This window comes from Dendrobates tinctorius, unplaced genomic scaffold (genome assembly GCF_039654945.1).
Source record: "Dendrobates tinctorius isolate UK_male_01 unplaced genomic scaffold, ASM3965494v1 ptg000084l, whole genome shotgun sequence".
In the NCBI taxonomy this organism is placed as follows: Eukaryota; Metazoa; Chordata; class Amphibia; order Anura; family Dendrobatidae; genus Dendrobates; species Dendrobates tinctorius.
The window spans coordinates 21,658,811-21,680,730 of record NW_027361752.1 but is presented as its reverse complement, the minus strand read 5'-3'; the positions used below and the strand labels follow the sequence as shown (position 1 = coordinate 21,680,730).

The following is a 21,920-nucleotide window of genomic DNA, read 5'->3' as shown; positions in this document are numbered from 1 at the left end:
CACAAGTATCTGCACCAGGAGTAGTGGGGACCACAAGGATCTGCACCAGGAGCAGGGGGATCACAAGTATCTGCACCAGGAGCAGGGGGACCACAAGGATCTGCACAAGGAGCAGTGTGGACCACAAGGACACCAGGAGCAGTGGGGTCCGGGACCACAAGTATCTGCACCAGGAGCAGTGGGAACCACCACCAGGAGAAGTGGGGACCACAAGTATCTGCACCAGAAGCAGTGGGGACCACAAGTATCTGCACCAGGAGCAGTGGGGACCACAAGTATCTGCACCAGGAGCAGCGGGGACCACAAGTATCTGCACCAGGAGCAGCGGGGACCACAAGTATCTGCACCAGGAGCAGGAGGACCACAAGTATCTGCACCAGGAGCAGGAGGACCACAAGTATCTGCACCAGGAGCAGTGGGGACCACAAGGATCTGTACTATGAAAAGTAGGGCTTGCTTTTTAGCGAGACAAGATGTTGTTTTGAATGACACCATTCATTTTAGCATTGTGGTAGGTTGACTCAGTCAGCTACTCTCAGAGGTAGACACAGGAACACTGCTTGGGATAAACATCTTATACTGGTTTATTAAACATGGCATAAACCATGGCAGGATTTCACAAAACAAACATGGCTTTTCTGGCATAATGGCAAAACAAAAAATAACTTATAGCACAGTGCATACATCTGCGGGATTTTCCCACTCAGGATACAGGATACAGTACACTTCAGCTCCCACTGGAGCTACTGCCTGGAGACTTCCCTGTCTCCAAACACACAGCAGAGAAAAAAAAAACAGTAAAAACAGTAATTGTACATTTAACTTCCCCAACCACACCTTTGAGGAGGGGATATGGTGAGTGCCCAATCTCACCCATCTCTTACAGTCACTCACAAAAAACCCAACCCTGTGATGGCTGATGAACCCTGCAGCACATAATATGCTGAAGAGAAACTTCTGGGTTTCACATCATGGAAGACAGCAACCTAAGTGACACATATCTCCCCCTCACATACAGCGCCAGTGACCCTTTGGCACCATGTAGACTAATCGAAAATGGCCCCTCAAAAATACAAGTGTGGTGTTCATTGTACAGTACAAATGATACTGATTCTCAATTCTCTATTTTTTACTTCTTCCCTTTGGGGGCTTGAATGTGCGATCGTCTGAGTGCCTGTACAATATATAGCAATACCACAGTATTGCTGAATATAGTGAAAATCAGAGACTTCTATGAAGCCCAGCCACAGGCTTGGCATCACAGAAGCAATCACATGACAGCTACCTATTGGCTCCCTGTGGTCATCTTGCAGGGAAGCTCATGGACATCCTAACTAACCGCCAAACTCGATCAGTGATTGAATTGGCATTTAAGCAGTTAATACTATAGCAATGATCTGTGGACATGCCATTCGCTTCTGTTACAGACACATGTCAGCTATATAATATAGCCGGCATCTGCTGTCTGTGGAGTGGGCTCTGCTTCTGAGCTCACTCAAAAGGCCCTGACATGCTCCAATACGTAATGGTATGTCAGTGCTGAGGGGTTAATGTTGATAAAAGTAATGCACTGTGACCGCAGTAATCATATTAACTTATATACATTAAATGGGACTATATGAAGACTATAAAGCAGGAGAAGGACTTGTGGATTCTGGATACAGGTGAGCTGAGCAGGAGTACTCAATGTCAAGTAACGCGGGAAAAGCAAACAAGATTTTAGGGTGTATAAAAAGAGATAAAATCATATGATCCCAAAGTATTGTTATCCCTCTATAATTTATTCGTATGGCCACATCTTGAATGTGGCATCCAGTTTTTAGCACCACATTTTAAAAAGATATTGGAAGTTAGAGTCAGTTCAAAGGTGGCAAGTAGATCATTACACATGATGGAAGGCCTCTCCTGTGATGAGAGGTTGGGACAATTGGGCTTGTTTAGCTTAGAAAAAAGACGCAATCTCATTTATATGTATAAATACATGTCTGGCCAATACAATGGACTTACACATGACTTATTCCTTCCAAGAAATTTACAAAGGATCAGGGGCACTCATTACATGTGGAGGAAAAGTGATTTTCAGCAGATAAATAGGAAGGGTTCTTTACAGTTGGAGCAGTCTGATTATGAAATGCCAGACCGCAAGAGGTATTTTTGGAGACACGAGGGTCAGTGAGTGCTCTCTTCCGCTGACCTGGCTGTCTTTAGAAAGACCGCATGGGTCAGAGCACATCCCACTGAACGCCCATACTCCTTCCTCGTGGTCAGAATAAGACTCAGACAACACAGGGTGAAGGTAACATACTGCAGTAATACTTTATTGGATCACCAACAGTCAACAACATATAGTACAGTCCCAGCAAATGCACAAGATGGTGCAAATGACAGGGGATTAGATCTGAGGCTTCTGGGCATTCAGTGCCAACTACTCCAACCAGTAGCACCCCGCTTTTGGTAAGCACCCACAGAGAGGAGGTTGTGGCATGCTTAGGATGCTGACCGAGTACAGTGAGGTATGTAGCAAAGTGACTTGATTGTCCCAAACTGGGTTCTCTAAATGTCATCGTGGGTACAGTGATGGGTAGTGAAGCAGATCTTTATTTCACCAGCTGAAGCCATGGTTCCTCACCTTGGCTGATGTCCTGTAGAGGGACACTGGAAACAGAGGCAGATCCCTTTTAAATACCACAGCTCTATTAAGGGCATTCTTCTTCAGGGTTGGTGGAAGGTGGGAGTAGGTAATCCCTCATTGTTCAATTAACATGTATATTATGCTGATACAATATGTAATAAGCAGGTATTCAACAAATTAAATAAACCGGAAAAAATCCAACTCAACAAATTTGTGAACAAACGTCTTTCTTTATTCAGCAAAAGTGCTCGGTGAAGGATAAAACAAAATCAGCGATGTAATTTACATGATATGCGACATCGACACCTTTCAGGTGACTGCGCACCCTTAATCATTTGACCCAACAAATTAACCAACATCAATTGTTCAATTAAACTGCGTATTTGTCCTCCAAGGTTAGTAGGCTAATAATCTGCAGGGGCTGATACAATAGATATTCAGCAGGCATTCAAAAAATCAATATACAGTGGGGAAAAAAATATTTAGTCAGCCACCAATTGTGCAAGTTCTCCCACGTAAAAAGATGAGAGAGGCCTGTAATTGACATCATAGGTAGACCACAACTATGATTTGGTAAGATTTATTTTTTCAAATTATGGTGGAAAATAAGTATTTGGTCATTAACAAAAGTTTATCTCAATATTTTGTTATATGTCCTTTGTTGACAATGACAGAGATCAAATGTTTTCTGCAAGTCTACACAAGGTTGGCACACACTGTTGGTGGTATGTTGGCCCATTCCTCCATGCAGATCTCCTCTAGAGCTGGGCAACACAGACTTTCAAATCCCTCCAAAGGTTTTCTATGGGGATGAGATCTGGAGACGGGTTAGGCCACTCCAGGACCTTCATATGCTTCTTACGAAGCCACTCCTTTGTTGCTCTGGCGGTGTGCTTGGGATCATTATCATACTGAAAGAACCATCCACATTTCATCTTCGCTGATGGAAGGAGGTTTGCACTCAAAATCTCACGATACATGGCCCCATTCTCTCTTTTGTGTACATGGATCAGTCGTCCTGGTCCCTTTGCAGAGAAACAGCCCCAAAGCATGATGTTGCCTCCCCCATGCTTCACAGTAGGTATGATGTTCTTTGGATGCAACTCAGCATTCTGTCTCCTCCAAACATGACGAGTTTTGTTTCTACCAAACAGGTCTACTTCTGTTTCATCAGACCATATGACATTCTCCCAATACTCTTCTGGATAATCCAAATGCTCTCTAGAAAACTTCAGACAGGCCCAGACATGTACTGGCTTAAACACAAAAAGAAAGCACAGAATAACAAATGTGCAAAAATACCCTGCAGTAAAAAATATGACAATAATCAGCAAGTGCTGGCAAAAAGATGACAACAAATACAGGGTATTTAGTCGATACTTTTTTGCAAAAAAGTGTATACCAAGCCACTCCACTTGGTCAAGGTAACCCTTAATGGAGCAGTCCCTATCTAATGTATTTAAAACCTGAACATATGAACAGTGTCTAAATGAACAGGATTAAGACAGGTGCTTCCTAGTGTGGGCACGTAGTGTAAGACGGCTCTTTATGTGCATGTCACACAAGAGAGGGGTGGGGTCTCTCAAACCATGCAAAAGCAAGGAAAAAAATGGATTAAAAACACATGTGACATGCACAAATGTGAACAAGTCGGTCGGACAGTGTTCACACCACCCACTGACTGAAACACAAAAAGAAAGCACAGAATAACAAATGTGCAAAAATACCCTGCAGTAAAAAATATGACAATAATCAGCAAGTGCTGGTAAAAAGATGACAACAAATACAGGGTATTTAGTCGATACTTTTTTTTGCAAAAAAGTGTATACCAAGCGACTCCACCTCATCAAGGTAACCCTTAATGGAGCAGTCCCTATCTAATGTATTTAAAACCTGAACATATGAACAGTGTCTAAATGAACAGGATTAAGACAGGCGCTTCCTAGTGTGGGCACGTGGTGTAAGATGGCTCTTTATGTGCATGTCACACAAGAGAGGGGTGGGGTCTCTCAAACCATCCAAAAGCAAGGAAAAAATGGATTAAAAACACATATATAAAAGTTGTCATTTTCTGAGGCCCATACTTTTTTATTCTTCCATCGATAGATCTGTGTGTGAGGGTGGAGAGGATTGTTAAATGTCTGTCAAGCTGACATTTTTATTGATACCATTTTGGGTACCTATGATGTTTTTATTCCATCTTGCATTTTTTGTGGTGGGAAGTGGCTAGCGATAAATGACAATTCTACTGTTCTTCTTCTGGGATTAATATTATCATATTCTATTAGATATTCTATTAGCTCATGCAGCAATACCAAATATGTAATTTTTTTAACATTTCGCTATTAAAGTTTGAGCAAAAAGGGGGCGATTTAAACTTTTAGATTTGGGGGGGTTACAGTTTTTAAAAATATATATATTTTTTTACATTTTTGTCAGTTTTGCATAGGTGATTTGAACCCATGATTGCTTCATTGCCCATACAATACACTGCAATACCACAGTATTGCAATGTAATGTGAAACTGAAACTATTGTATGAAGCCCAGCAATATGCTAGGCTTCATACCAGTTCTAACAGAGCAGACAGTGGGGACTTCAATATGGTCCCAGCTGGAATAGTAGCCCATTGGCATCCTGAGAACACGTTGCTCCTAAGCCTACTTCATGCAAGCAGTGCACACATCCTGCTGCTTTGCATCTCATGTGACCCCCAGGAGGTACTGAGACCTATGACTGGTATCCGGGTGGCTTTCTTAGAGGTATATCCGTTGGAAGAAGTAATGATCTTATCCCAGTGGCTTTATTCATTCTCTATGGTACTGCTGGAGTGCTGTACTTTCTCCTGCAGTCCTATAGAGAATGTATGGCCTGGCGGTTGAGCATGGGCACTGACGCTCCATTCGAACCAGTGCGCAATCTGGGAAGTGGTGGGGGTTCTACTGGTCATGGAGACTTCCAGAGGTTGGACTCCCCCTAATCTGGAAGTTATCACCTATTCTAGTCATAACAGATAACTTCTATCAACCAGAACGCACCGTTAATTTTAGAATATTAGTAAGTTACATTAATTTACCTTTATCCATTTTAAAACAACCCTTTTTGTTGGAAAGCCCGTTCTTAAAATAATATAAAGAAGCCCCGGACAAGTAAGGGGTATCATTAATTTTCAGAGAAGAATATATGTTAAAGCTCGAAAATGCTTGGTAAAGATTATGTCCAAGCTGGATAATGCGCTTGTTAGCGTGGGTGGTCAGGAGCCGCAATTTCCAGGAGTGGACCCTCTTGACCGTGGCACCGAGGGGCCCCGGGCGAACTGCCAGGTGGAACCGACCCCTATACAGGGACCGTTAGGAGCAGGCCCAGGGGTTCAAGTACCACGGTAGCTGGTTCCGAGAGGGGCGGCTCAGAATGGACTGTAGTAGGAGTGCGGGACTGAAGCGTAGACTGTAAGGCCGGAATATGGAGAGATGGCTGGAGCGGAACACAGGAGAAAGGACTGGAGTAGGACTGTAGGAGTGTGGATAGCAAGATGGAGCAGGAACACCGAAGGCAGGACTGGAGTAGGATGGAACAGGAACGCTGGTGCAGGACTGGAGTAGAACGGAACTAGGACACTGGAACAGGAACACAGGAAACGGACTGGAGTAGGATGGAACTGGAACACAGGAACAGGACTGGAGTAGGATGGAACAGGAACAGGACTGGAGTAGGAAGAAACAGGAACACTGGAGCAGGACTGGAGTAGGACGGAGAATACTGCAGGGAATACGGGAGACAGGGTTGCGAGGCTGCTGCAAGAAACACCGTGGACGGAACTGAGAGGCTGCAGAGAGCACAGGAGGAAGCAGGGCCCAGAGTGCAAGGTAACACAACGATCAGGCGCCTCCCTCAGGGGGAAGCAGCCTGATATAGCCCTATCTGGTCTGCCATTGGTTCGAAGGTGCTTCCGGGTCAGGGCACAGCCGGAGTACAAGAAGCAGCAAGGAGGCGCGGCCGCGGCCTATGGCGCATGCGCATTGCATGCAGAGATGGCGTCGACCGCGAGCCCATCAGAGGTGACCGCCGTGGCCGTCGGGTGGAGAGAGGCTGCGGCATGGGAGCGGAAGCCGGCTGCGGCGTGGAAGCGGAGGTCGGCTGTGGCGTGGGAGCGGAGGCCGGGTGAGTATGACGGAGCGGTGAAACAGCGCTAACATTACATGTAGAAAAGATGGTAAAATGTTTTATACTTTTACATGATCTGGTCTTGTCTTCTGAAGAAATGATAATAGGAACCTCTAAAACTGTACAAGAGAAAGGACTATCGAGGGGAGAAGATGATAAATTTCCTTTACGATAGCGATAAGCGCTCAGTGACAGGAAATGTGGCCAACGAGGCTCCGGCTGCTGAGAAACCATCAGATGCTTCTTCGTCTGCTACTTTCTGTTTCCTCTGCACTGGTTTGTTGCTATCGTAGACTCCTCTAATATCATTGGCGTCATTATAGAATCTGGATATTTTTCTAAGGTCATAGGAAATATGAGTCATTATTCGGTAAGTAATCAGTCTATATAACTGGTGCCTGAGAAGTCAAATAAAGTGGCTTAAAATGGTCCTCCACCCGGAGACATAAAAAATGCCCACACATTTCTCATATCTAGGCACCCTACCTCTCTGTTTCCCTCCCAATTCCTCCTAGGATCAGAACTCCCTCTTCCAAGATGGCTGATGCATTTGCATGTGGAAGTCTAAACCACACATCGTCTGCTTTTCCCATCCCGTAGCACAGAAAAGTATTTGGGGGGCATGGACTTCCCCCAGGCCAATGTGTCGGCCAATACTTCAGAAGGAATAAAATGGCAATCTGATCAGAACAGGGTTGGAACAGCACAGCTCCGTACACTAGATAGTGACAGTTCCTGGGTGTTGTAGCTTAGGTCCTATTGAAGTGAATAGGAGCTGAGCAGTAGCCCCAGGAAAACGGCCGCTACACAGAGGAAAGAGCTGTGTTGTTCTGGATCGGTACACCGTTTACAAATGGCAGCCACCAGAGGTGATTAGAGCTGATCAGTGGTGGTGTAGGGTGTCGGAACCCCACTAACGTGATATTTATGACCTACCCTAAAGACAGGCCATAACTATTGAAGTAGCAGACAGCAACTTTAAAGAGTCCATAGAGTACGGCCATATAGTTCCCACTGGATACTGAAATTCCCAGGTGATACCAACATGTGCTGATGCACCCATTCTCAGGGCCACCCGAGTTATCTGTGGTACTGTCGTGTTCATTACCCCCTAATCCATTCTGGGGAAAAAAGGAGAAACAAAGCAAAATTGTGTACTATAGCTGGAGGGAAAGTAACACTGCGCACAGACTGGACTGTGACTAGGAATCACCCCCAGCTGATACACTTGTATATAGTAAGTATATAGGATTACAATGTACGAGCGCATGCGCACAAACATCTACTGCATGATACATAATAAATGCACATGCAACATCTGTAGAAATACAGCCCCTACAAAGATTGCTCCTACTGAAGCCCCTTCCTTAGTGGTTCCGTGCACTATAATACCCCTTTCATGGCCCACATAAAGTATGATGTCCCAGAAAAGTAAAGTTGATCGGCACATCCAAATAATAGATAAAATCTTCACATTTTATTCTGTAAGTATCAAACAATTAAAATGCACATGCTGGTGACAGAAAGAAAAAATCTCCGACGCGTTTCTGGCTCTGTCTGCGCTCATAGTCATAAAGAATCAAAGTATGATGCCAGCAAAAGTGTCCCCCAAATACAATGTGATACCCCACAGTGAATATCTCAACAGTACCCTCCACACACACAGTATAATGACCCTACAATAACCCCTGCAAAGCACCATGATACCGCCACAGTTCCCCCACACAGTATGATGCCCCCATATAGATCCCAGCATAGTATGATCCCACACAGTATGAGGTCCCCACAGCCCTCCACACAATATTATGGCCCCCACAAAGAGGTCTACACTGTATGACAGCCCTCTTTACAGTATAATGGCCCCCACACCCATCCACACAGTATGATGGCCCCACACAACCCACACTGTCTAATGACCCCCATACTGTCTGATAGCCTCCACACTGTATAATGCCCACACCCCACAGAATAATGATCCCACACAGTATGAGGTCCCCACAGCCCTCCACACAATATTATGGCCCCCACACAGAGTTCTACACTGTATGACAACCCTCTTTACAGTATAATGGCCATCCATACAGAATCATCAACCCCACCCAATCTCCATCCAGTATAATGTCCCCACACAACCCTCCACATTGTCTAATGACCCCCATACTGTCTGATAGCCTCCACATTGTATAATGCCCACACCCTACAGAATAATGATCCCCACACTGTATAATAGCTCCTTAGACAAAATAATGGCTTCCACACATTATAATGGCCCCCCAGACAAGCCATCCATACAGTACAATGGCATCCACACACCCCACCACACATTGTGATCATCTCAATGAGTACTCATTAATTGAAAAAAAAAAGAAAATACTACTCCCGTCTCCCCATGTCTCCACTGCTCCAGTCCCTGCAGCACGTGCTCTGAAGCTCCACACAGCGAGCCCAATGTAGTTACTTCATCATGCCCGTTGCAGTGAAACATCATAGCTCAGACATAAACAGAGGATGATGGGAGAGGGAGCCCTGTTTCATCATTGCTTTCAACTGTATCTACATCCAGGAAATGGCGGGTGGTTGAAGGCCTGCTGCTATTAGTAGTATGTCACTGTGCGCCAGAGATCCTGGAAGGTAAGAGATTCACAAGCCTCTTATCCAGTGGCCAGAAAACTACTGACCTGCTGAATGGATCTAAGTCCCCTGAATCAATCTGCACATTTCTACTCTTTTTGGACAAATAACTACACACACTCTATCTATACTATTTCCTTTGCACATGATAGCTTTAAATGGATATCCATGGCAGATGTATGCCCTCTTTTACCACCTCATAGCCTGCAAACAAGAAGCATGTTCTGATGCCTTTATTCCCCACAACATTGCTTCTCCTTCACATACTGTACACTATAGATTTGCCTACATTGTAACTTGTCATCCACTCTTTGAGTGGTGCAATTCCTTTTCGTAAGCATTCTGTCAGCACTCTAGGTGCAGGGACTTACTTTTCATTCACTTCCCAGTACTCTCTGCTCCTGCCTGCCTTAATTTTAAAGCTCTAGTCTCATAACTGTATGCAATTAGACTGCAAGGAAAGCAGGAGCAGGGTGAGAAATAATCGCTCCCTTTTCCCGTAATCCGTCTTGGGTCTATACTACTAGAAGTAGACATGTGCAGATCGCATTTCTATATCATTAATTGTAACTCTTATGGGCAGTTAATCTGATTTTGAGCAGATAGAGACAACAGATTGTCAGCCTGGCAGATGCAGGATTAAAATAAAAGGTAACACATTCATTATATACCTGTGACCAGAACTATCAGCTTCTCCTCCTCCTCTCTGCGCAGAGACTGCTGTGAATTAAACGGAGCATGCCCACGACTCTGTCACATAAAACCTAAAGGGGTTTTCCAATAAAAGCCATTTATTATCCATGATTTACCATCATGTGTGACCATTGAGGGCCTGACTACTGGGACCTCCACAGGTCACAAGAATGACGATCAGATTAATTCTCAGAAAGCCTAAAATTTTAACACAAATAACCTTTGAATAAATGATGCGCACCACATAATGATGAAAAAAAAATAAATGTAAGAGAAAAAGTTGACTTTTAATTTTTTTTTTTGCATTATGATATGATGATATAATCTATTAAAGAAAAAGTGTTCCATATACCGATATGCCAGGGCCAGGTCAGGACATGTGGAGGATTCGGAGCAAAATATTGTGTAGGGAGTCAAGGCGTCTTGATGAAATGTAATAATTCCATTAAGTTCATACAGCAGCCAAAAAATGGCCTCATATATACTAATTCCTAAATAATACAATGCAAGTGCAGTGAAGTGGTTAAGAATGCAAACTACATAATTTGGTGATGACCACACTGTGTTCAGTCTTTACTTATGGCACATGCCTCGAATAGGTCCATAGTCCCATATTAGCCTCGGGGTGCTTGATTGCTCTAATCGCTCCCTCCGTTCTGTAAAAACAGAAGTTTAACCAAATATGCTAATTATTATTGACCTCGATGCACCCTTGGTGTGGCCAAGATCCTTAGTGTACCGTTCCATCCACTCGTTTTGCATGTCCTTGAGTCCCACCGGTGATTAGTGAGCACTGACTTTACTGAGCTTTCACTGCAGACAGCGTTTGCTTTTGTCAAGCCAGCAATATCAATCACCAGTGAGAGAGGTGGGACATGCAAAAGAAGAGAGAAGTACAGTACACTGAGACTCTTGGCCACACCAAGGGTGCATCGAACACGCTAATTAGCATATTTGGTTAAACTTCAGATTTTGTAGAATTGAGACAATATTAGAAGACAAAAGGTGCTATATCCTCTACAAGACTATGTGCTTACCATAATTTATACTGTCGATTTGAGCTAACAGACTTCCTTTAAGATTTATTAATAAATTAACTAGCACGGAATTTTGGATCAGTAATATTGCTAATTTGTGCCATCTTTAAAAACGGTAAACACCATTCATTCATGAATTCATTCTATTGGCATTTGTGTAGATTATGGCCCTTGCATGGTACCTGCTTCTGGCTCAGCGATGTGGATGAAGCCTTTTCTGAGAGATGATTCACGCCGGGCACATGCGAGCTCGGAAACTTCTCTGATGAAGCAGGAGGAAATATGTGCGCTGGCTCCAGAGCTTCTATTTTCTCCTGTTTGGTTAGAACGGTTTTGATGTTTCCATTCATGTTTTGCTAGGAGAAAATCAATATTTCTCATTGTTACTTTGTTGAGGTTTGTAGGATTTGTATATATTAATTTATCCTTGCAAGAAAAAAAAAGAAGAAAAAAAGTTCTTTATCTTACGCTCATCTGTCACCTTCGTTTTTAAAGAGGACATTTCGGCTCTATTTAGTGAATGCTTGTAATCATTATCAAATAATAATAATTCTTTTGCGCCTCTTCATAATACTGCGCATTTGCATGTTCCTCTGTAGCTCCAGCTGGAAATATATTGAAAAATTGACAAAAGGGTGTAAATTTTTTTCAGCCAACAGGTTGTACATCATCTCTGCCCCATCTAATACCGCCTGCACTGATTTGACAGCATCGGACGGTGTAAAAACAAACACTTTGGCAAGAGGAATATTTAAAAAGATTTTCAACATTTTTTAGAGGTTCAGAAAGAATACTCCGCCCACCGATTGCCCGCAGCCTCCATTCTGACACTGCTCAGTCTCCAGCTGGTCTTTACTGATATCACAGCATGGGGACATATGACCACGGAAGCCAATCACTGGCTGAGGGAGGTCTGTTATGAATGGGTCACCGAGGATGACGGCAAAATAGACCAAGCAGCCAGAAAACCAGAAAGGTTGGTCACTTAGTGGATTGCAGACCCCTAATCCTAACAATACAACTAACAGTAGCCGTGGAGCGTACCTATGTTGCCCTAGACGCCTCGGCACAGCCGGAGAATTAACTAAACCTAAAGCAAGAAAGGTGAAATCTAAACTGCCCCGGAGTAGAACCCCAAAGAAATAGCTAGCCCCCGAACATATATTGACAGTGAGACAGATGAGGCACAAACACAGGAAGAAAATAGACTGAACAAATGGTGGGGCCCAAACTGTCTAGATAGAACAGGAAAAGAAAGACACTGTCTGCAATCACGCAAAAACCCTAAAAAATCCAACACGTTTGATGTACAAAAAACACTGAGGTCACATGACCTCTCCCCCACTATATCAGCATTCTGGTGTGAACTGGCAGCAAAGAAAAAGAGACTAATAAAACAGGGGACTGAACAAACTGACACAAGCTGTAATATATGGAGCGGGGTCCAGCAAGCTCCAGCAGGGAGCATGCTGAACCCACACAGCAAAACAGAAAAAGGCAAACTAGATGAGATGCAAAGGATTAGGAAAGAACAACTTAACTGGCAGATGCAGGATCAGGCAGAAGACAGCAGACCTCAAAAAGCACTGAAAGATACTAATCACCGGCAACAACTGAGGGAAGCCTGCTCACTTATAAGCTCCCAATCAGTACCACCTGATTCCAATCATCGTCGTCAGGTGGCAGACTTCTGTCAACCCGGCCAGCACAACCCACAGTAACCACCAGAGGGAGCCCCGACTCAGAAGTCAGATCCAGAGGATTCACAACAGAGGTCACTGCTGCACCCAATAGTAAAGACCAGCATGGGACCAGGAAAGTGTAGAATCGAGAGCAGTAGGGGATCAATGAGATGAATAGCACTTTTGTTATTTATATGTTCTCCCATCCTGGCCCCATGTGTCTCCATCCTGGCCCCATACGAAAAATAAAATACATTTCTCTTCACCTTGCTGAGGTCCAGCGGCATCCTATTCCTCATGCATTTGAGGCGCTGGTGACGTGCACGCCGACATCAGCTGCTGGCCTCCGATTGGCTGATGGCTGTTAACTAATGCAGTGCAGGAAGCCACGAGCAATAGATTTACACTTAACGTGCGTCAGAGGGTGCACCTTCAGATACTGAATCAGCTGAATCCTGCCTGTGGGGACCAGTAAGCAAAAGCAAAAGGAGCGGGGGCCCGGAATGTCTTCTTGCTGACCAAGTTCATATGCCAGCAAGGACAGTAATGCCCTGAATGCTGAGCTCTGTATAACACCGTTGACAACACTGATTGGCTGCTTTCTGTGTACTCTGTGCATAGACCGAAAGCTGCTAGTCAGTGAGGGGGCATGGTTACCCAGAGAAGTAGGTGTGTATATGGCACAGGACAACTAGTCCTTTAGTGATAATCTCTTGCTGATTGAACAGTGATTTTTTTGAAACTACAGCAAGCAGCCCAGTAAGTGACACATAGCTGGAATCAGGGTCTCTGACCCTAACTCATGCTGCTCTCAGATTAAATAGCAAAAATCTGCTGACAAAATCCCTTGAAGTCTTTGCTTGATTTTGACAGTATGAACAGCGCTACCTGAAGTTTAATGATGGAATTGTCCACTGAACCTCTGACACAAAAGTGAGCATAGCCTATAAAAATGTATGTGCACATGATATCTTTTTCAGGCAGATTCCGCCTGGAATTCACCTGAAAAAGCACTAAAAAACAACAAAGTGTAAACATTTGCACTGCTATGTAAGAACACCTTGCTGTGCATATGTTCCATCTTTTGTAACTTTGAATGCCATGAAGCGGCTAAAAGAAGTGACCATTCCATTCACCATATGGCTTCCAAGCTATCATTATAATATACATGGAATAAAACAAAAAAAAATGTAAAAGATGTCCGCAACACTAGGGGAAAACAATGTTTTCCTGAACCATCTTTTGCGTAAAAACTATGCAGGTGCACCAGTGTCTAAAAGACACCATGTGAACATACTCCAACACTTACTGAAAGTGAATCTGTCAGTATATTTTTAAGGCGTCGGGTTCCTGTCGCTGAACAGCGGGAATTCCGAGCCTTGCTTCCGGCGGTCTCCCATTCCTCTCCAGCCACAGAGGAAGTTGCTCAGCAAACTCATCAGTCCCAGTGCTCTGCCCAGACAAGCTCCGTGGGTTTGCTTGCTGCTGCCACCTCTGGCACAGCTATGGCAATGCATGCTGCTCAGCAGCGGGATTCTCCAGGGACTAAGTCCCCATGTCGGGCCACTGAGCATGCCCGTGGAGTGATCTCCCATTGGAGATCGAAGGTCAAGTGCTCAGGTCCTGCTCGTGTTCGGATTGGCCCATCCGAGAAGCCAGGAAGGTCCCGGACGCTCGCGGCTATAAAAGGCTCGCATGGCCGCTCGGCCATGCGCTAGGATAGACTGTATTTTCAGACTATGAGGAGTCAGTGATGTATGAATGTCTCTGGTGAATGACTCATTAAGAAACCCCTACCCTTGGTACGCATGTGTTGTGCAGCCTAGCCTGCTAGCGCCCAGGCTTAGGTAGGTCAGTGTTTGAGTCAGGCATTAGTCCTCACCAGTGACTCGGCACGCCTCAGTGCACGTGCTCCACACTCCTTAGCCAGCGTCTATAGCTGCGTTCGCGGCAGCGACGCTGCACGCTCAGTGGGCCTAGAGGGACTCTAACCCCGTGTCCTTGGGGTAGAGTTCTGTGGCTGTACACTGTGAGCTCTTTTGGCCGGGCTCTGTGAGCTAAACAGGCTCCGGCATCTACGTTCAGCGGTCGTGCGGCTCTGTGAATTAACAGAGTTCGCTCTTGTTCACATTGGGTGACATAACCCACGTGTGACTGTTTTCACACCGCTTAATTCTTCCGCCATTATCTAGCAGCAGTGTACCACCTCTGCACGGTGGACCCCGGGCTGCGAACGCACCTACTACTATTTTATAATTTGGTGCATTCCACCAGCCCTAACATTATCCTAGCGCCAGTGTCTGGCTAATAATGGCGGACGAACAATGACTGCATAGATACATCCAGCAGCTGGAGGGTAGGTTGGCAGCGCTATAGCGTTCCACCTCAGCTGCGGATGTTACCTCGGTCGCTGTTCAAGCAGCTACAGAGGCTGTCGCCCGTGTCTCCACGGCCAGTTCTGCCCCGACCTTGTCTCGCCTCCCGCTGCCCGAGAAGTTCTCGGGTGATAGTGCTTCATGCAGGGGTTTTGTGAGTCAGTGCTCCATCCACATGGAGTTGCTGGCCACATGATTTCCCTCTGAGCGGGCCAAGGTGGGATTTATCATCTCCCTTCTGTCGGGCAGGGCCTTGGAGTGGGCCACCCCGCTGTGGGAGCGTGGGGATCCCCTGGCACAGAGTGCCATCCATTTTCTGGTCACTCTGAAGCAGGTGTTCCTGGGGCCTCGGGTCACGCACGACACCGCACTTCAGTTGCTGGCCATAACCCAGGGTTCGTCTCTGGTCAGTCAGAATGCCATCCTCTTCAGAACTCTGGCCTCAGAGCTTGAGTGGCCAGATAAGGTTCTCATACCTATATTATGGAGAGGTCTGGCTGATCATGTTAAAGACGCCCTGGCCACCAGGGAGGTGCCTACCACTTTGGAGGAGCTCATTACGGTCTCCACCCGAATTAACACTCGCTTCACTGAGCGAGGGCTGGAGATCTCCAAGTCCCGCCAACAATATAGGTTGGCTCCTAATTTTGCTAGACCGCTGGAACCTCTTGGTCAGCCGCCTGAGCCTCCAGAGGCCATGGAGGTGTCCCGCATGGGGTCCAGGGTCCGGTCCGCGCGGGTACCTTCAGTCTGTTTCCGTTGTTGGCAGACTGGGCACCTTGCTAACCAGTGCCCACAGCGGCCGGGAAACGCTCTCGTCTAGTGGTGATCAGAGGCGGCCTACTAGACACAGCGACTTTCTCCTCCAAGCTCCTGTTTAAAGGGACATTAGAGTTTGATTCTTCCACTTTGGTTGTGGAGGTTTGTGTGGACTCTGGAGCGGAGGGCAATTTCATGTCGTCTGCCTTCGCCCAACAACACGCAATCCCCCTGGTCCGGCTACCTCAACCGGTCACTATCAGAGTGGTGAATGGTGCCACCTTCCCGTCCCAAATCACCCACCAGACAGCTCCACTGAGACTCTCACTGTCTCCTTCCCAACAGGAGATGCTGTCTCTTCTTGTCATGCCCGAAGGTATCGACCAGTTCCTCCTAGGGGTTCCATGGTTACGAGCTCACTCTCCTCACATAGAGTGGTCCTCGGGAAAAATCCTCGGATGGAGCAAGTCCTGCGAGGGTAGGTGTCTGAGGGGCAGCGTACAGGTCACTATCTCTGAGGTTCCCGCAGATCTCTCCTCGCTTCCCAAGCCATATCAGCAATATGCAGACATTTTCTCCAAGAAGGCGGTGGAGACCCTTCCGCCGCACCGCCCTTGCGACTGTCCTATTGACCTCTTGCCCGGTGTTGAGCCTCCTCGGGGTCGAGTCTGCCCCTATCTCTCCCAGAGACAGAGGTCATGTCTCAGTATATCAGGGAGAATTTGGCAAGAGGATTCATTAGGAAATCGGTGTCTCCGGCGGGAGCGGGATTCTTCTTTGTCCAAAAGAAGAAAGGAGAATTACATCCGTGCATCGATTACAGGGGTCTTAACGCCTTAACCGTTAAGAACAAGTATCCTCTACCCCTGATATCAGAACTGTTCGATAGGCTACGGGGAGCGAGAGTGTTTACTAAGCTTGATCTGCAAGGAGCCTATAACCTGATTCGTATCCGTGAGGGGGACGAATGGAAGACGGCATTTAACACCAGAGATGGGCACTATGAATACCTGGTGATGCCCTTTGGGCTATGTAATGCTCCAGCCGTCTTCCAAGACTTTGTGAACGATATTTTCCGGGATATGCTTACCACCTCGGTAGTAGTCTATCTGGACGATATTCTCATTTACTCTCCAGATATTGACTCCCACCGGAGAGATGTTCACAAGGTTTTCGATCTCCTGCGGGAAAACTGCCTTTACGCCAAGTTGGAGAAATGTGTGTTTGAGCAGGAGTCCTTGCCTTTCCTGGGCTATATCATCTCGGCCCAGGGGTTGGCCATGGATCCTGCCAAACTACAGGCGGTGATGGATTGGCAGGAACCCCATTCTCTTAAAGCGGTGCAGTGCTTTATGGGGTTCATAAATTACTATCGCCAATTCATCCCCCATTTCTCAACTTTGGTAGCGCCCTTGGTAGCCCTCACCAAGAAGGGTGCAAACCTGTTATGAATGAGTCACCGTAGGAGGCAAAAACAGAAATACTAGCTAAGTCCAGAAAACCAGAGAAGTTGGCAGCTATCGGATTGCAGACCCCTGAACCTAACAACAACAACTAGCAGTAGCCGTGGGGAGTTCCTACGGTGCCCTAGACCCCTCGATCACAGCCGGAGAACTACATAGCCTAAAGACAGAAAGGGAAATCTAAACTGCCCCAGAGCAGACCCCAAAGCAATAGGCAGCCCCCAACATATGACGGTGAAGCAAGATGAAAAAACACTCACACAGATAGAAAGATAGGCTGAGCAAATGATGGGGCCCAAGCTAACTAAATAGGACAGAATAGAAAAGCTGCTGTCTGCAATCCGCCAAAACCCTCTCAAAAACAAGAGCCAACGGACTGATAGGGAAAAAAGCCCTGAAGACGCTAGGCTTCAAAAGACTATATCAGTACTCAGGTATTATCTGAAGACAGAGCAAAAAGGAATTCTGCTCACCCAGCAGGGAAAGGCAGAAATCCAGAAAAACAAGGCAAAACAAAACCAAAACACAAATGCAAAAAGTAGAGCAGAAAACTTAGCTTTTGAGGAGCAGGAATCAGACTGGTCTCCAAGAATCCCTCAGAGAAATCACCCGCAAGGCAGAAGGGCGTCGGCTGCCTTATATCCAGTCAGCAATCCCAGTCACCCAGTCATCATCATTCAGCTCTGGTGCTTTGTAATCAGCCTCACTACCTTCCTTCACCAGAAGAGGGAGTTCATCAGACCTCAATGGTGAAGGGGAAAATGAACTCACAACAGTACCTCCCCCTTGAGGAGGGGTCACCGAACCCTCATTCACGCCACCAGGGCGATCAGGGTGAGCCCGATGAAAGACACGCACCAATCTTTTGGCATGAATATCAGAGGCAGAGACCCAGGAATTATCCTCCTGACCATAACCCTTCCACTTAACCAAATACTGGAGTCTCCGTCTAGCCAGATGGGAATCCAGTATCTTCTCTACCTCATATTCCATGTTACCTTCAACTAATACAGGGTCCGGAGGTGCCACCCCAGGAACAACTGGTTCAACAAACCTCTTCAACAAGGACTTATGAAACACATTATGAATTTTAAATGTGACAGGAAGAGCCAAACGAAAAGAGACCGGATTAATAATCTCCAAAATCTTGTAAGGTCCAATAAATCTAGGCTTAAACTTAGGAGAAGCCACCTTCATAGCGATATTTTTTGACGATAACCAAACCATATCACCAACCTTAAACTGGGGACCAAAGGTCCTATGTCGGTTGGAAAACCGCTGGGCCTTTTCCTGGGAGAGAGATAACTTATCCACCACTTGGTCCCAGATCTGGTGCATTCTCTCCACCACAGTGTCAACACCTGGGCAGGCAGAAGGCTCCACCTGCCCTGAAGAAAATCGAGGATGAAACCCAAAGTTACAAAAAAAAGGTGACATCAAAGTGGCAGAACTAGCTCTATTATTTAAAGCAAATTCGGCCAAGGGCAAAAATGAAACCCAATCATCCTGATCAGCGGAAATAAAACATCTCAAATACGACTCCAAGGTCTGGTTTGTTCTCTCCGTCTGCCCTTTGGTCTGAGGGTGAAAAGCAGAGGAGAAGGACAACTGAATTCCCAGCTTGGAACAGAAAGTCCTCCAAAATCTAGACACAAATTGAACTCCTCTGTCAGATACAATGTTCTCAGGAATCCCGTGCAAGCGAACCACCTGTTGCAAAAACAGGGGCACCAACTCAGAGGAAGATGGCAACTTAGGGAATGGTACAAGATGAACCATCTTAGAGAACCTATCACAAATCACCCAAATAACAGTCATTCTCTGAGAGACAGGCATATCAGAGATGAAATCCATTGAAATATGGGTCCATGGCCTCCTGGGGACCCAACCCACTAGAGCGAGAACAAGGTTTAGACCAGGAGCAAGTCCCACAGGACTGCACAAAATTCCTGACATCACGAGACAAGGCGGCCCACCAAAAAGACCGACTCACCAGATCTCTAGTACCAAAAATACCTGGATGACCAGCTAATGCAGAGCAATGAACTTCAGACATCACTCTCTTCTTCCACTGGTCAGGAACATACAACTTTCCACTGGGACAACGCTCAGGTTTGTCCTCCTGGAACTCTTCCAGAGCACGTCTCAAATCAGGCGAGATGGCAGAAAGAACTACCCCTTCGCCTAAGGTGGTAGCAGGCTTGGTCACCACAGGAGAATCAGCAAAGAAGCTCCTAGAGAGGGCGTCTGCCTTGACATTCTTAGTGCCAGGAAGAAAAGAGACCACAAAATCAAAACGTGTAAAAAACAAGGCCCCCCTAGCCTGTCTAGGGTTCAAGCGTTTGGCCGACTCCAGGTAAATCAAATTCTTGTGGTCAGTGAGGACCACGACTTGGTGTTTAGCTCCCTCCAACCAATGTCTCCACTTCTCAAATGCCCATTTCATGGCTAACAGTTCCCGATTCCCCACATCATAGTTACGTTCAGATGGAGAGAACTTTCGGGAAAAGAAAGCACAGGGATTCATTTTAGATGTTACAGGATCCTTTTGGGACAAAACAGCTCCTGCACCAATCTCAGAAGCGTCCACCTCTACCTGGAACGGGAGTGAGACATCAGGTTGCCGCAAAACCGGGGCAGAAGTGAATCTTCGCTTCAGCTCCTGAAAGGAAGAAAAAGCCTCCGGAGACCAATTCAACACATCAGCACCCTTTTTAGTCAGATCAGTCAATGGCTTGGCAATACTAGAAAATTTTGCTATAAATTTCTGATAAAAATTAGCAAAACCCAAAAACTTCTGGAGGGCCTTCAAAGAAGTGGGCTGAACCCAATCATAAATGGCCTGTACCTTGGCCGGGTCCATTTCAATAGTTGACGGAGACAAAATAAATCCCAAAAAAGAAATCCTCTGTACCCCAAAAAGGCATTTCGATCCTTTGACATACAGGGAATTCTCCCTCAAGATCCGGAACACAGTCCAAACATGTTCCACATGAGAATCCCAATCCTTGGAGAAGATCAAAATATCATCCAGATAGATAATCAAAAATTTGTCCACAAAGGCTCGGAAAATGTCGTTCATGAAGCACTGGAAGAGAGAAGGGGCATTAGTGAGCCCAAAAGGCATCACCAGGTACTCAAAATGTCCCTCTGGAGTATTAAACGCCGTCTTCCATTCATCCCCATGCTTAATGCGGATAAGATTATACGCCCCTCTGAGGTCAAGCTTGGTAAACCAGCAAGCACCTTTAACTCTGGAGAATAGATCCGAAATCAGGGGTAACGGATACTGATATTTAATAGTAATTTTGTTGAGGGCACGATAATCAATACAAGGCCTTAATGAACCATCCTTTTTGGCCACGAAAAAAAACCCAGCACCTAAGGGTGAAGAGGATGGTCTAATATGATCGCATAGCCTCGTGCTCGGGTACAGATAAATTGAAGAGCCGACCCTTAGGAAATTTACATAATCAGTCATAACTCCTATGAGGAGGCAAAGACGCAGACTCATTCTCACTAAATACATCATAAAAGTCCGCCAAATAGTCAGGAACATCATGTGACTGAGGAGAGGTGGAAAAAACAGGAGCCTCACTAAGGGCACACCGACAACCCCAACTCACCACAGACACAGATTTCCAATCCAAAACTGGATTCTGAATTTGCAACCAGGGAAACCCCAGAACAATGGTATCATGCAAATTATGCAACACCAAAAATCTGCAATTTTCTTGATGGTCTGGGGCGACCCGCATTACCACCTGGGTCCAAAACTGAGGTTTATTTTTCGCCAAAGGAGTAGCATCAATCCCCCTCAAAGGGATAGGCGTCCGCAGAGGTGTCATCGGAAATCCACAACGTTTAGCAAAATCCAAGTCCATTAGATTCAGGGCTGCTCCCGAATCCACAAAAGCCTTGGCGGAAAATGTGGACAGGGAGCAGATCAGAGTAATTGCCAGAAGAAACTTAGGTTGAACACCACCCACAGAAAACGTGTGTGCAAAACGTTTCTCTCATTTAGGACAGACAGAAATAATATGCGAGGCATCTCCACAAAAAAAACACAGCTTATTACGCCTTCTGAACTCCTGACGTTGCTCCCTGGACAAAACTCTATCACATTGCATAGGTTCAGACACTTGTTCAACAGGTGGTAACACCTCTCGTGCAGTCCTGCGTTCACGTAAACGCCGATCAACCTGAATGCCTAATGACATAGAATCGTCAAGACCAGAGGGAACAGGAAATCCCACCATAGTATCTTTTACGGTTTCTGACAAACCCTTCCGAAAGAGAGCTGCCAAGGCATTATCATTCCAGGTAGTAAGGACCGCCCACTTTCGGAATTTTTGACAGTACAATTCTGCAGAATCTCGACCCTGGCTCAATGCCAACAGGGTCTTTTCAGCCTGATCAATAGCATTAGGTTCGTCATACAACAACCCCAAGGCTTGAAAAAATGCGTTCACGTTAGTCAGAATA

The 21,920-nt window shown here is 45.9% G+C and overlaps 1 protein-coding gene and 1 long non-coding RNA gene across 3 annotated transcripts in view; one reads left to right on the top strand and one right to left on the bottom strand.

Annotated features, from left to right (window-relative positions):
- LOC141097361 (uncharacterized) overlaps window positions 1-21,920 on the bottom strand; it is a 170,789-nt gene that overhangs the window by 36,872 nt on the left and 111,997 nt on the right. The window contains exons 2-3 of one of the 2 annotated variants that reach the window (XR_012233925.1): window positions 11,339-11,512; window positions 10,497-10,775 (exon numbers count right to left, since the gene is read on the bottom strand). This is a non-coding gene — a long non-coding RNA (uncharacterized lncRNA). Of the gene's footprint in view, window positions 1-10,496; window positions 10,776-11,338; window positions 11,513-21,920 lie in introns of those variants that run through there. The other variant, XR_012233926.1, reaches the window with a different exon arrangement.
- The window catches only part of SAMSN1 (SAM domain, SH3 domain and nuclear localization signals 1), a 163,987-nt gene that overhangs the window by 33,951 nt on the left and 108,116 nt on the right, over window positions 1-21,920 (top strand). The window lies entirely within an intron of this gene.